The 16,619-nt window shown below is 43.7% G+C and overlaps 1 protein-coding gene and 1 pseudogene across 1 annotated transcript in view; one reads left to right on the forward strand and one right to left on the reverse strand.

The window, feature by feature from the left end:
* FANCB (FA complementation group B) overlaps window positions 1-16,619 on the forward strand; it is a 110,195-nt gene that overhangs the window by 68,939 nt on the left and 24,637 nt on the right. The gene's annotated exons all lie outside the window — the stretch shown is intronic.
* On the reverse strand, window positions 10,405-12,208 carry LOC119245747 (vasculin-like; annotated as a pseudogene).

The following is a 16,619-nucleotide window of genomic DNA, read 5'->3' on the forward strand; positions in this document are numbered from 1 at the left end:
AAAACACCGAGTATTGTAAATTGTAATCTCAGGAATTTGAACTGATACAAAGATATTACTGTCCCATCTTGGAAAAATAATTTGCTATTTTCATGCTCTCCTGAAGTGATGATAGGTAACTGCCAACTGAGAGACTCCTCTCAGCGGGAGCCCTAATAGGTAGGCCTATGGGAAAAATCAGCTAAATTACACTACAACAGACCATCATTTGAGAGACTTTTGAATCTTTAGGAGATGGGTTTGTAAACCTTTATGTATTTCAGCATTTTAATGAATGTGTGTATTTTTGGAAAGCTGCTTTTAGACCCAGCAGTGCCTGGCAGGACTCCTGAGAGGACCCGGGTTTCTGTGTGGTAGAGCAGACATCTGCAGACAGCAGCAGACAGGACTGTGGGGCCAGCTTTTCCCCTCAGGGCGCCTTCTGGCTACGCCAAGTCCACCTCACGCGGGCACCTGGTACTTCTCTCCCTTGATCCCTCTTTCTCCTTCCTCTTCCAACTCACTTGCCCAGCGTCATCCCTCTGACTGCTCCAAAGTCCCACCAATGTGGCACAGAGGTCCAGTCTTTACCCCTTACATTAGCAGGCCCCATTTTGCCCAGAATCCTTCTGGGGTTCATGTAGTGCACCTACAAGATAGAAGACAGCCCTCTCATGCGAATATGACCAACCCTTATGGCTGGACTTTGATGTTGTCTGTTGAGTGGCTGTTTTAGTTGCGTTAAGTGGTTGGCAGCCAAAATTTCCCTCAAATCTATATCACCCTCTGCATGCAGACATATGTGCTGTCACCCCTGGAGACGTGGCACTGGGGCCCAGGGCCATCTCAGCCGGTCATCACGGCTCAGGTACTCTGCAGACTAGACCTTCCATTCAGCGCGTTGGTCAGCCACCGGTCTAGCCTAGCCTCCTCATTTCCAAAATAAGGAGCTGAGACTCAGGGTGACAGGCTCCAGTTCAGAGTTTCATTGCTCCTTTCTGGCGGAGCTTTGAATTGGCCCCAGACTCTTCCCCGACAGCCCTCCCAACCATGCTGGCAGAGGTGCCACAAGTATTTTTGACAGCTCGAAGCGAGTAGACATTTCCCTGAGGACCAGGAACTGCTTGCTTATCACTGGTGAACTAGAATACACTTTGAAAAGATGCACCTGTTCCACCTTGCTGCAATCTCAGGGTCCTGGACACCTCCCCTTGGGAGCCAGCAGGGGACAGAAAACATACCTGCAGCCAAATCACTGCTTGCAGTCCTGTTCTGTGCATGCGCCCGGCAGACCACTTGGCCTCAGGCTCTGCTTTCCACAGCTGAGTCTGTGGCCACTGGTGACTGGTCCGCGGTCCCACTGCTCCTGGAGACCTGGTGTGGAGCGGCGCGAGGGGCTTTCTTTACTCCAGCATCCTCCATAAGGCAGTTTCTTGTGGCCCAGAGCTTTATAGTTTTTATGAATATGTCCAGGAACTTTCCATAAGGAGAGATGGACATTTGTCCAATGGTAGATGCTGCACAGAGGGGTGATGCTGACAAACTGATTCCACAGTCCTCATCACCCCAATTCTCTGATCACTGTAGCTGCATAACTGCATCAAGCGGGTATAAGATGTTTTGCTTTGTTTAATAAGGCATGTCCCAGGAAGCCCCTGCATTCCTCAGACAACAACAACAGAGATGAGTTCTGTCAGGCTCAACCCCTGATGCCCACAGACATGCCTTGGTGAGCCAGTGGGCAGTCCAGCTGAGAGCACACTCGGCTGTAAATAGTCACTCCTACAGCTTCGAATTTGTCTACAAGTTGGACTCTTCCAGCCCACTGAGCTTGTCTGGACTCTATATGCTTCGTGTGGGTGCCAGGATCCCCAAGGGTACTCAAAAAAACATTTTCTGACTGAGCCTGGTTCTCCTGGGGGTCCCCTATCAGGCTCTCATGGCCAAGCATCGATCATATTGAACACTAAAGTGTGGAGGGCGGGGAAGGACTGGCAGTAGGAAAATCTGCACATCTAGAAAGGAGAGTTAGTTCTATGTTAGTGCTGACTAATAGTTTGCAGTGGATAAAGGTTGTTATATGTGCACTTAGCAGCCCCGAGAGGTGGGCATCATTACCATTATTAGGTTTAAATTTCTTTGAGTATTCGGTGCTGGGAAAATGCTGCCTGTTCTCAGAGGAACTGACACTCTCTCTCCATAATGAAAACCAAATATACGTAACCTCATTTCCCCCTTCATGCCCTTGCTTCTAGGAATCTCTAGTTCTGGTGGGATGGATACTTATGGGTCTCATAGCTACCTTGGTTGTTAGCATGCTTTCTGCTTTTCTTTGTTCTGATAGTCCATTTCTGCTTCATCGGGCTCAGGGGGCCATTGCATATTATACGTTTTTGTACTCTGCTTTCAAGTGTCTTGAAAGAGGGTACATATGAGGCAATGAAGAAATGAAGGAGCGAAAAAAAAGAAAGGAAGGTGAGTTAGTAAGTAAAGGGAAGGATCCCCCTCATTGAAAGAAAAATGAAAAGATAGAGTCATGGTACCAAAATAAAGTGATTGGGGTAGAGGAATGAAAATAATACAGTGGAGATAGAAGAGGACCCCAAAAGGGAATGTTCTAGTTTCCAGCCAATAAAAAGACTTGGTTGGGCTTTAGCAATCTGATTCTTAGCTTCCTGTGAAAGGATGAAAATATGGGTTGGAACATTTGTACCTTTCCTCTGGGTTATCTGCTTCCCGTGAATCGTAACCAAGCTTTCACTACTCCCAGGTTGTAGAGAAATGTGCCCCCCTTTTTTCCTTTTCATACTTTTGATAGGTCAGAATTTTACCTTGAAACACTGATACATTTAGATCTTGGTACACAAGGTGAAGCAGGGTGCTAACTTCATCTTTTCCACAGGTTTACCCAGTTGTCTCCACACCATTTATTAAAATGTCCAACTTTACCAGACAGGTTTGAGATGTGGCTTCTGTCATATGCCAGCTCCTATACTGTATTTCTGGGCTGTTCCATCACATTGGCATTGCTAGTTGTGCACTAATTCCATAGTTTCAAATGATTGTACCGTTAGAATTACGTTTTAATTAGGCACTGTCATTCTTTGTTGCTTTTCTTATTTTTCAAGCTTTGGCCTAGCTATTCTCATCTGTTTTTCTCATTGAACACTACAGTTTGCTTGCCTAGCCCTGGACAAAGAATATTGGCATTTATTGAAATTTCATTAAATTTATGAAACATAATTAAACAATTTAAGTGGCTGCTTAATACTCTTTCAGGGAATATTCGGATATACCCTAATTTATTTACCCATTATTGTTTCATCAGATCTTTATTTGCGCTCCTTCTTTTGGGTAACTGCTCCTTTCTCAGCCCACTCTGATTAGGGTCAGAATCATTATGCAAAACCCCTCTTCATGCCATGATGGCTCAAAAGATTGATCCACAACTCAGGCCAGGCCAATCAGACTCTTTCCCTGAGATTTCTTTGAATTGTATATAAGTGAGCTTGGGAGTTGTAAGCAAGGATGGTTTTGTTTCATATAGAACACAGTAAGAAAGAAAAATTGATACTTGTAGCATGTTCTGGTGACATAGACCTTTTTCCAGAATCTCAATGAAAATCATCACAACTCTTGTTGGTTATGAAAGCCAAGAAATCCCTTTTGGCTAAAGATATATTCTCCCCAGCTTTATCGAGGTATAATTGACCAAAATTGTATGTATTAACATTCGTACACATTTTGAAATGATTACCACAATCCATTTAATAAACATATCCTTTAACTGCATGGTCACTACAATGATAACTTTGTGTGTATGGTGGGAACACTTAGCAGTTCCCCTCCTAGCAACTCTCAAGTCTACAATACGGCATTATTAATATAGTCTCCAGGAGGCATGTCAGATCTCCAGAACTTACTCATCTCCTAACTGAAAGTTTATAACCTTTGACTGACATCTCCCATTCCCGCCACCCCCTCTCTCTTAGCAACCACCACTCTACTCTGAGTTTGATTTGCTTAGATTTCACATACATTCACAAAGGAAAATATTCAATGTTTTCCTTTCTGTGTCTGGCTTATTTCCCTTTGCATAATGTCCTCTGGGCTCATCCATGTGGTCTCAAATGGCAAGATTTCCTTCTGCTTGTGGCTGGGGAATATTCCATTGTGCATGTGTACTGTGTTCTCTTCAGTGATCCATAGACAGACACTTAGGTTGTGTCCGTGGTTGCTGTGACTAGTGCTGTAATGAACATGGGGTGCAGATATCCTTTCAAATGAGTCCTTTCATATTCTGCTGGTACATGCTGAAGTCGGGTGGGTGATGTGATGCTGCTTCCCCTCCATGCCTCCCTCTCTCCATGCCTGTTTATGTTCACTGAGCAGCCAGATCCTCCACGAGGCAGCCTGGCTCATCTCGTGGTATCCTTTCTCCTGGGCCTCCCTGCATCCTGCATGAGACTCAGACTGCTTTGCGACTACACCTTTGGCTTTCTTGCCTTTGAAACCCCTCCTGAGACTTCTAGAGCCTCCCATCTAGGGCCTGATTTGAGTGGCACTATTAGCACACTTCTCCGTTCCCCAGAGGTGTGTTCAGAGTCCTCACAGACCCCCACCTTGGCTCACTCCAAGTGATGCTCACACTTTCTTCTGAACTACAGGTTTGTGTTAGGCATGAGTGTATCCTAGAGCTGGCTCTGCAGCCATTACTGACACTTCAGCTTGGTGGCTATTTTTCACAAACACCTTTTCAAAACCTCTTCATAAATTACTGTATGCTGTATTGGATTAAAGTGAAGGTGAATCGGAGCAAACACGCTTGGCCAGTTAGTTTTGCACGTCAGCCTGGTGTGCCTCCCTTGCCTGGCCTGCCGTCTTGTGACATCTGCTCTTGAAATGTTTGCATGAGGACAATTGCCTATTAGTACAATGACACGAAGCTTTAATTGTTGCATCAGCAAGGCTTTGCTTTCTTTTTTCTGTTTCTTTTTTTCCTGTTTGCATTAGTATTGATTCAAAAATATTTTTTTTGAGGGGAGAACACATTTAGTTCATCGCCATATTACTTGCAGGTGCTTACTAATTTATTTAATGGCTGAATGAATTTCTTATACATACTAGTTATTCCCAAGGCACCTGGCACAGTGAAGCTGTCAATAAAAATTCATTGAATGAACAAATGTATGAATATACGAATGAATAGAGAGAGTGTGCCATGGATCAATGGACTAAATGTTTTCACAGTGGACATTTTCCAAATAGCATTTACATCTCCCCGAGCAGGATTTCGTGTTGGCATTGGTGACATTTAGGGTCAGATAATTCCGCACTGTGGGGGCGTCCTGTGGTTGGATGTTGGGCAGCATCCCTGACCTTCACCCACTAGATGCCAGTAGTCTCCTCCCACCCCGTTTCAACTACCAAAAATGACTGCAGACACTGCCAAGTTTCCTTTGTGGGGGGAAAATCACCCCTGGTTGAGAGCCGTGGCTTTCAAAATCCTTTGGTTCCCCATTTCTCTCCAGCTACATGTTTAATTATGTGTAAATCATTTTAAAATGTCTTTCTACTCCTCCGGTGGCAGAGTGGACACTGGCAGCTCTCTCAGTTGTCCAATGTGCATTTGCTGTCGCCTGTCCTTGAGGAGCTACAGGACCTTATAGTCACAACAGACATCACTTGCCTGTCAGCAGCATTTTCTAGCTGAATCAAGCTGTCAGGCTTTGTTATGCTGAAGCTACTGTTGCCAACTTCAGTGGCAAGAACAACAACAAAAAAATGCCTTCTGCCTTCCCTAACAAAGAAGTCCTGTTTGACAGATTTAATTCAATCAACTAGAATCTGACGTATTTCATTAATAAATGACAAACTTCACTGTCATTTCTAAGCTATCTTCTTATCCTTCAGTTAGAGAAGGGGGTTTGCTTCCTGCATGATGGAACGAATGGATGGAACCGTTCTCCATTGTTATGTCTCATGAAAGAGACAGGCTGATTGGCCCAGATAATGTGTAGACAGTTACCTGTTGTCTGAGTCATCACTTACTATGTAACGAATCACTGCCAAACTTAGTGGCTTTAAATAGCAAGCACTGAGGAGATTGAAGTTTCTGGGGGGTGAGAAATCCAGGAGTAGCTTAGCCAGGAGGTTGTGATTCAGGATCTCTTGTGAGGTTACAGTCAAGATGTCAGCTGTGGTGGCAGTCAGGTGAAGATTTGACTGACGCTGAGCTGGAGACCTGTGTCATTCACGTGCCTATTGGCAGATAGGGTTACTAGACCTCAGAAAACAAACCAACTCCCAAACAAAACCCAGGATGCCCACTTAAATTTGAATTTCAGATAAAGCAGTGGATACTTCTGTAGTATGTGTATGTCACATACAGAATTTGAGACATCTTTATATTAAGCTATCATTGTTTATCTGGAATTCAAATTCAATTGACATTCTGTTTTTATGTGATGGTCTTCTTGGCAGTACATCTCATTGCTTGCCTGTGGGCCTCTCCAAGGGACTGTTTTAGTGTTCTCATAGCATAGTGGCCAGTTTCCCTGAGAATGGGTAGCACAGAGGTGGAAACTGCTTTGTCTTCTATGAGCTAGCCTCAGAGATCACTTGTCATCACTTCTGCCAGTTTCTTTTGGTTACATAGACCAACTCTGATATGATGTGGGAGGGGATTACATATGGGTGTTGTCACTGGGTACCCTCTTGGAGGCTGAGTCCCACACGTCTGTTGTGGGAATCTAGGGCTGCTGGTGAAATCTCTAGCCTCCAAATATTACTCTTTTATGCTAAGCAGAATCTAAGGTGACCCGTAATGAGTTATAACCTTGAAGGTGGGCCGAAGCTACAGCTTGCTTCTAGCCAATAGAATATGACAAAGGTGATGAAATATCACCCCTTGATTAGGTTCTGTTATATCAAAGGGGATGGGATTCATTTTCAAGATTCTTTTACATTATATGAGTTCCTCCTAGCCCATTAGGAGGGACTCTCCCTTACTGGACTTGAAGCTACTTTCTTGAGAGTCTGCTAGATGGTCCATGACAAGAAAGGTGGGTAGACTCTAGGAACAGAGATTGGCCTTTGACTCACAGCAAGAAATGAGGAATCTAGTCCTACTACGGCAAGCAGCTGAACTCCACCCACAGCCGTGTGAACACAGGAAAGGACCCTGCGGCTCCTGAAAGAAGGAAAGCCCTTGATTGTAGCTGTAAGGAGGACCCAGCTAATCTGTACCTGGACTTGGGAGGCATGGAAATCGTGACAGAGTAAATGGGTGTTGTTTTAAGTTGCTAAATTTGTGCTAATTTATTGCAAAGCAATAGATAACTTGTTTACCCTCTACCTTTTGCACTGCATTGGGTCTGATATTCTACCCTTGGAGAGTATTATTAAATCCTACTCCCTTCACATACCGTCTATTACAATCTGCACACACTCTCACACTGTGCTAGAAAAGATAAATAAAGCCAATTTGCAAAAATTGAGGCAACAAATAATTGTAATTAAATGTGGAGAGTTGTTAAGATAGCAAGCGACAGGGAACCTTGAACCCACAACAGGATGAGCTAGGAATTCAGGAAAGGGCTTCTGGAAGAAGTGATATTGAAAATCGGAAGAGCAGGAGTTATTTAGGCAAAAAGGAAATATGAAGGCAGAGAATCGTTTAGAAGTATAAACTGTTGTGGTTTGAACAAAGAAAAGTGTGTAAAACTTAAGTGTGTTGCTTGACAAATCTTCACAAAGTGAACACCCTTGCAACTGTTGTTCAGACCAAGAAACAGGATAACCTGCCTCCCGAAACCCTTTGTGTTCCGTTCCAGAGAGTAACCTGCCCTCTTTCTCTTTAAGGGTAACCCAGTCCTGACTTGTAACATCATAGTTTAGTTTTGGCTGGTTTTGTACCTTCTATACTTGGGCTGGTGTAATGTGTATATTACATTAAGTATGAAATGTAATGAAATGGCCTGGCTTTCCTCTCCCTCCCCTGATGTCATGGCTGTCAGGGTCATTCTTGTCTCATGGCTATATTTGCTCTTGTCTCATGGCTGTATAGTATTTCCTTTTAAGAAGATACTACATCTGTTCATGTTGACATGGATGATCTGAGGTTTCCCATTTGGAGCTGCTGTATGTAGTGCGGCTATGGACATGTTTGTGTGGCTTTGGGGAACAGCGTTGCTAACTAGGAGTAGAATTGGGCCATATGATAATGACATTGGACTTTTGAACTCTAGAAGGGGAGCATCAAATATGTCTTACAGGAAGCTTAGCAATCTAGTACCAGCCCACCATTCCAAGCTGGATACAGCCTCTTTTTGAAATTCAAGGGTTCAGAAGAGACAGTAATCTGAACAGATGTCAGAAAAGTAGGCCAGTGCTAGATTGCTCATTGCCCTGCAAGCCACGTTTGAATTCAAATTGGATTTTACACTGAGAAACTATTAAAGGGTTAAAGCCAATAAAAAATTAAAATTCACTTAATATATATCTTCCTGGCTACATGTTGGAAAAGGGATTGAAAGGAGGCAAGCTTGGTGTGAGGAGACAAATTGACTGCTATTTCAGTAGTTGTGAGCCACAGAAATATTTGATTTTATAAGGATTTATTGAGTCTGCTGTTAGTGTTTTCTGAAAAGACCTGACACTTAATCATTGTGTTTCCTGCATCAGCCAGAGGACTGAGCTGGCATTTTTCACAGAAAACATGGGGGACTGGTGGGGCGGCTGCTGTGCTTTCGGTGGCCATTCACGCCGTCCCGTAGGAGCCTGCACTCTGAAAATGCTGGGGCAAAGGAAACAGGAAATGCCTGCAGGCCACTGTCCATGTGGGCCACACTGGTACTGCAGGGAGAATATCTCAGCCATGCAAACACAGACTAACGCCAGCACACTGGCTCTCTCTGGTTAAGCGTATGTGCGCCACGAGCCTCCTCCCTCCACCGAGACGGCTCCATCCAGAACAGTCCTCTTCCCACATTAGGACCCGGCTCCCCCCAATCCTGCTTTCAAGCCTCAGCATGCCCTCTTTATCTGTTCCCCACCCAAGCGTAACTGTGACGTCTACACCAGGCCCCCTTCACTGTGCCCTCCTCCCCGCTTCTCAGGGGGCTAGCTCCCTCACAGTGTGTGCTTGTCTCCCCGGCAAGGATTGGACTTGCCTGAAACTTGCTTCAAGTCTGTTCCCCATGTGTCACCACCCTCCCCTTGTCCTTCCCAGCTTGTCTTTGTGGCCACTCTGTGTCCACTTGCTAAATCCCGTGTATCTCACAGCCCTGACACAGTCCCTTTCTCCTCTCCATGCCTACCGCTGACTTTCTCTGCCTGCCTCAGGCCTCAGCACCTCGTGAATGCCTCTAGCTGCCCGCCTCACCCATGCTCCGTACCCTGTTTCATATATCCAGAAAAGTGTTTGTTTCTTTCCTTTTGACACTTTCCTTCCACCTACAGCCACAATCAGGACTTACTTTCAGAGCCTGAGATGTTGCTGCCTATTCTATAAAAACTGTGATTACTGAGAAAGTGAAAGACAAACAGGCCCAGGATGGACCACTTTGCTTGAGGTAATTGTATGTTAGTCCTCTGGAACTCGGTCTTTGGCCAGACCTCACAATCATGCTTCTAGTCTGTCGCCTACACTCCCCGCAAACCTGTGGCTGCTCAAGGATTAAGAGTCCCTTGATGACTCCATCCACTTCTAGCTGCCCAGTATCTACAGCTGCTTTGTGATGTCTCACCCCAAACGCCCACTCACGAACTGCTGTCCATCGTTTCAAAAGCCTCTCTCTTGCCCACCCCTTCTCTCCACCTCTTCTCCCATGCCTAATTCAAACCTTCTTCATCCCGGTGGTCATTGGCAACTTCCTGTCACCCTGCCACTTCTGTAGCTTGATTTATTTACAGTTATCTGGGCTCATCCTCAAATACTAAACTCCAGTGTTAGCCAACATGCTACCTTGTCCTTTCGGAGGGTACTCGGAGCACACAAAGTGGACTTAAAAATTTCCATTGTACAAAAATGATGTGATGCTATAATCAAAACAGTGTAGCTGCCCTCCTTCCCCCTTTTTTAAAAAGACCTGGACATTTTAAGACAGAAGCTTTACAAAATATTACTAAATTATTAAATGAGGCAATCTCATTCATTACATTATCACTTTGCTAGTCACTTTGCTATCACTTTGCATGATGAAGAAAGTCAGTGTTGGCTCAAATCCCTCATTTATTTATTTGTAGAGAAATAATGCTCAGCACAGCCCAACACAACATTCTTGCTTTTTTTTCCCACAGTGAAGTCCCCCTCCAAAATCATCTAATCATTTTACCACATAAATTATAGTTCCTCATTGTTATAGTTCATGCCAAACTGTATGAGAGATGTAGCCCACATTTCTACCACGGTTAGGAAACGCTTCACACATCGTTGCCATCTGATGTGCCCATGCTTCTTGCTCCGGTGTCGTCATTCTCAGTAGTGGGCCTGAAAGTACTGTTTTTCCAGGGTCCAAACTTGAAGTTGAAAGTACTGATTTTCCAGGGTCCAAACTTGAAGTCACAGGTCAGGGCATTTTTCAAAATACCATTTTTCCTCAGACGATCCCTCTGTAACTGCTCACTGATAACTTGGACTCTCACACTTCATGCCCAGTTGAGGGAGCACGTTTCATCATTTTCACCCTCCTTACCAGCCTATCTCTTTTAATAATCTGTTCTGCCTCAAGTGAACTTGAAAGAACATCAGTTTGTGGGAAAGTTGAAGACTGAGTGATCTGTGGGGAAATCACTGAGGCATGGCCATTCTCTTGTGGAATTTCATTTTCATGGAGGTGTCTGTCCATATCCCTTTCTTGGGAGGACTGTCGCAGGAATGCAAATTAAATGAGTCTTCATCCTTCTTTGAGCCAGCAAGGTTTCTATCTTCCTCTTTCTCTACTCCTGTCCCTTTTCAATGCTTGCATAAATGCACTCTTTTTATCAGTGCACATGCATCTCAGTTTGGTTAGGGGAAGCTGCTGGTTAAGTTTCTCAACAGGGGAACAGGAATTTGAGCAATTATACCTTGTTTGAAGAGTGTTTGCAGACACCAGCACATAAAGCAAAACATAGCTATCTCAATACTACCAAGCCAGGAAAGTGCCACATCTTCAATTTCCACTAAAGAAAAGATTAAAAAAAAAAAAAAAAAAAGAAACCTCTGTATTATTCCAATGTCTTCCTTTAAACTATCTTAGACTTCCTTTAGCTATCCCATTGTGACATGAAAAAGGCTGAGGTAAAAAATTCCTAAAACTTTTAATAAAGGTAAAAATGAATGGCTATGTTCAGCAATAGTTAAACAGTAATTTGAAAGTGCTGAAACTGCTCACGACACAAATAAAACATATCTTACAGTTTTGGTTAAAGAACACCAACAACAGAGGAGGGCAAAAAGACCATTGACTGAATATTTTAACAAGTTATATATTCTGTTTGAAGCAAAGTACTGGAAAAATGCCTGGGTCTCATTTTAAGAAGCTTGTAGAAATTTTTTTGCTACTATCAATTTACTTTAGAGGTGATTCTTGCCAATTTTAATAAACTTCTGGGACGAAATTATCCCCCAAATTTTAATTTTAAAATGATCACTTGAACTCTCCGGGGCCTTTTACACAAAACCTTCATATCCGGGTAATTTGATCGTCCTCTGCCACACCAGAAGTATCCTTGCCTTGGGACATGGCTGTGGTTCAATCCCCGGGGGAAGTTTTCCATATTTTGAATAACTCCTATTTTGCTGCTTTTCCCTCCCCCACAACCCCTTTCGGTTCCAAAATGGCGCTGACCTCTTCGGCGCTGGTGCCGCCTGACTCTCACCGGATCTCGTTAGATCTCCTCAGACAGCCGGTGGGATGAGGCGCTAGAAGGGCAAAGGAGGTGAAGGAGCAGGAGAGCAAATGAAGGAATGAATGTGGAAGAAGTGAGGGGACCAGCCTACTGGGGGAGTAGCAGGAGGCCGCGCTACCCCCACCCGAGTAAGCTGAGCAGCTTTTAACATACCTGTCGGCTCTTTGTTTTTTTTCTTAGGAAAAATGTCTATTTAGACCTTCTACCCATTTTGTTTGTTAATTACTCTGTCAGTCGTTGACGTGTCTAAAAACCTTTGGGTTGTATTTTCATTCCTCTGTATGTGCTCATGCTTCGCTCACCTGTCACTAAACCGCCGGTGCCAGTGCCCCATCCCCTTCCTGCCCGTTTCCCGGCTCCCCCTTGTTCCCTCTGGTAACCTGAATATTTTTCAGTTCAACAACAACTTTCGCTGTTCTTTGCCAGTGTCTTTTCTTGTTGGTATTTATATTCCACAAAGAAGTGGAACCGTCCTGTGCGTGTCTTTCACTTCTGAGGTGTCACAGCGTCATTACCTTAACGTCCATCCATTTTGTCCCACAAGGCAGAATATCATCTTTTTTAATAGCTGAGTAGTACTCCACTGAGTATATATGGCATGTTTTTTTTTTAATCCAGTCCTCTCTGCCCATTTTTGATTGAATTTTTTTGTTATTTAGTTTTGTGAATTCTTTATGTATCAGATACATGCTTTGCAAATATTTGCTCCCAGTTGCTAGGTTGCTATTTTACTTCGCTGTTCATTTCTTGTGCTGCGCAGGAGATTTTAAGTTTGATGTAGTCCTGCTTACTTTTGTTTTTATTGCTTTTGCTTTTGGTGTCAGATTAAAAAATATCATTGCCAAGACCTATCAGTCTTTAATCCATTTTTGATTTATTTTTTTTTGTGTATTTCATAAGTTAGTGGTTCAGTTTCTTTTCTTTCTTTCTTTCTTTTTTTTTTTTTTTTGCATTTGCCTGTCCAGTTTTCCCAACACCATTTTCTGAAAAGATTGTTTTTTTCTCATTGTTTATTCTTGGGTCCTTTGTGGTAAATTAACTGACTATACGTGCATGAATTTATTTCTCGGCTCTCTAGTCTGTGTTTTTATGCTATTACTTTACTGTTTTGATTACTGTCACTTTATAGCTTTAAATAAGGGATTGCTGCAGGGCTGGCCTGGTGACTTCCTGTGGCCAATGGGACATTAACAAATATAAAGGTCTGGACAGTGTTTGTGCCTTGTGGCTGGCTCTCGTGTGGGACTTCAGAACTGTGACCACCGCTTTAATGAACCTGGTCAGTTGGCCAAACTGGGAGAGAGGCATGGCTAAGTGCTCTTTGTCACCTGAGCTGATAGTAGCCAACTGCCTACAAGACAATGAGGTCATCTGAGACTATGCAGCCCCCCCATGGTGGCCTAAACCAGAATAACCCTGGTTTAGCTGACCCCACAGAATTGTGAGAATGATCCTTTCTTGTTGTAACAAATTTCTGTTTTAAGCTACTAAATTTGGGGGTGGTTTACTATATAGCAAAGCTCGGTGATGACACCTAACTTAAAGAGCGTTCTATTACAAGAAGACCTACATTTAAGTTAAAAAAAATTATTATCAGAAAAAAAAAACAAACCTGCTAATCAGTGATGTCTAATGTTGTAACCTTAGTAACCCTTTATTATTATGTGACAACTATACATGACAGATTTATGGTCATAGCTGGGTGCCTCAGTCAATATGTACACACACAGTTAGTATAGTCTCAATTAAGTGATTGCTCCTGTAGAAACGAGGCTATCTGGGGGTGACACTGGCAGAGAATGATCTGTGTATGAGCATGATTTCAGAAGCCTTTATCGGTGACCAGGCTAGGCAACATAGGTTGCAATGGAATTGGTAAGGAACAGCACCCTTCTCCCACCACCCCATGCACACACATACATACAATCCTAGCTCCCTAAATAACAGGAAAGAAGAATCACAATGACAGAAATGACAGGGAGGCATATGGAATGGAAAGACACATTCTAATCTGAAAGACATGGAGTGGATTGCCCATAGGGAAGACTTGTATTTTTAGCAGCACTAAAACTTAGCCCAAATAAGAATGCCAATGTCACTGTGAAAAAGTGTCCTGGACCCTTTTGTTATTGTCAGGGATTTGGGGCATATTGCAGAAAATGTCATGATTGCCAGGAGTGGTAGTTGTCTCTGCCTCCTGGTAGCCTGCAGCCTTATTCTGCACGCTCACCATCCTCACTCTTTATGGCTCACTTTGCTGCATCTCCCCTTCTCCTTTTTCCCTTCCCCCCTTCCAAAGGCTGGTGGCACTATGAGCAATATTTACGCACTTTGGGAATCTCTCAAGGGAACGATGTGACTTTTAAAAATTTGTATTGCTCTAAATGTCCTGCTTAATGAGTTTTCACAAACTGCGTGCACTCTGTAACCAAGCACCCCCCCCCCCCGTTCCAAAAGAGAATTACCTGCATCCCACCAGCTGTTCTCATGTCTGTTGCCAACCAAGTTCTCCTTCCAAGGGTGCCCATCACTCTGACTTCTAACTGCATAGATTAATTTTGTCTGGAACTTAGATCAATGGACTTGCACAGTAGGTAAACTCATGTATATTTCACTCGGTATGTGTGCGATTCATCCCAGCTGGGCACGTAGCCATAGTTCGTTCATTTTCATTGCAGTGGAATATTGCATGTGAGAGAAACCACAGTCTATTTCTCCATTCTGTTCTAAGTGGGCATGTGTGTGCTTTTTCTTTTTAGCTTTTATGAACAGACTGAACAGACTAGTGCTTGGCTTCCAGTAAATATGTGTCTGTTAAGTGTATAGCTGGACGTGGAACTGCTGGGCTTTGGGGGATGTGTGTGTTCAACTTGAGTAAACACTGCGAGGACACTATTTTGAGAATGCCTTTTATGGGCCAAGTGCTTTTCAGGCCTTCTCAGTGAGTATCCACAAAATCCCGTGTAGATCTTCTTATTGAGCTTACGTTGCTAATGAAGGCATTGAGGTTTAGAAGGGTTAAGTAAATTGTGCAAGATGCTAGACTTTTCGTATGATTTTAGGAAGGATGACAAAGCATTTGCAAGCAATGCTGGCTGCTTTATTGGTGACATTTCTAGCTATAAAAAGCCTTGATGTATGTGTCTACTGGAAATACTAGAGACAGGAAAAGATGCACAGTGTAGAGCTCTCTCTTCTCAGGTGAGGCAGAGATGGCACCTGTTCCCTAAGATTTGGGTTCTCCTTTCATAGTGTTGAGTTGTTGCTGGCAAATCAGGAACTACATTTCCTCTCCCTCTTGAATCCTGTGGGACCATGGGACAGGTTCTCACCCCAGGAATGTGAGTGATAGTGATGTCATCTCCATGTGTAAGTAGTTGAAAGCAGGTGTTTCTTCTGCTTGTTTTTCTCTGCACACCACATACAGGGGATTCAGCCTGGCCCTTTGAGCTCATGGTCATGGTGAAACCATTGAGGCAGCCCAGGTCTCAGATCACTACTTGGAAGAGAGGAGAGCTACCCCACTGGTCAGAAATGCCCACTTGTTGTTTGTGTGGCTGAGTGATAAACTTCTATTTATTACACCTCTGAGACTTGGGGACTTGCCTGCTACAGCAGGTGGTGTTACCTTCACTAATCCAGCTCATCCCACCATTTCCTCCTGCTTTCACCATTTGGAGTCTGGCACTTCGTCCACGGCAGAAAACGTGACGGCTTCCTTCCCTGTCTCTCCTGGCAGGCTGGTGTCATGGGAATTAAGTGCTTCAGGTTGCAGTGCCTTGATCCAATTATTTTTGTGAATCATCTTCGGCGCTCTTATTTATTGCATGTGCTGTAACAATGTGATGTAATTTTATGTAATTTAGCCTTTGAACCTCTTTGTTCTTTGCGAAGGAAGCCATTACAGAGTGAAAAAAGTCCTTTTCATGGCCACAATGGAAAATTTAGTGGAACTTTTTTATATATAGCCAGACATTTGTACAGCTCTTTTATGCGTTTCAGACTTCAGCCTTCACAAAAGCTTTGTGACACAGAACGGGTCGCTTTGATTACCTCCCTTGGGCAGCTGAAGAAAATGAAGTGCACAGAGGTTCAGTCACGCTGGACTAGAACCAGACTTGTGACTCCAGCCCACTGTCCTTTTGTCTCCTCTCTGGCGCCCCAGTGTCTGGGTCAGAAGTCAGGGAATTATCCCAGAATCTACCAAACCACGTATGATAGGCTGTTCACATTTTGCGTTCTTCAGTCCTGGTCTGAAGAACCAATAATTTATTTATTTATTTATTTTTTTAATAATAAATTTTATTTTTATATTCCCCATACAATTTCAACCCCTCCATTCTGACCCCAATCCCTCCCCTCCCTCCCCCCACCCCACAAAAAGTGTCTCTGGTTCATAATGAAGAACCAATAATTTAAAGAAAGCAATACTTTCTCTAGATATGGGCTAATTTTGCATGTAAGTTCTCAAAGCTTTATTAGTCTGTCCAGGGCTGTGTTGACTGAACACCACACACCCATGCCTGACAGCTATGTGGCCATTCAGTGCATGACACACACGCCCCAAGATGCAGGTGAGGAGTTTGCCACATTCCAAGAAAGAGCCAAGCCCTTTCTCTACTGGGGCAAGCCCTTTCTCTTCCCCCCCACCTCCAGGGTACGAGACTAGCAAGTTTATCAAATTCCAGTGCCCGCCACGTCTACCTCCCCACCCATTTTTCTTGTTTCTGGATTCACTCTGGCTG

The sequence above is a fragment of the Talpa occidentalis genome, unplaced genomic scaffold (genome assembly GCF_014898055.3).
Source record: "Talpa occidentalis isolate TD23 unplaced genomic scaffold, MPIMG_talOcc4v2.1 talOcc4.15, whole genome shotgun sequence".
Taxonomy (NCBI): Eukaryota; Metazoa; Chordata; class Mammalia; order Eulipotyphla; family Talpidae; genus Talpa; species Talpa occidentalis.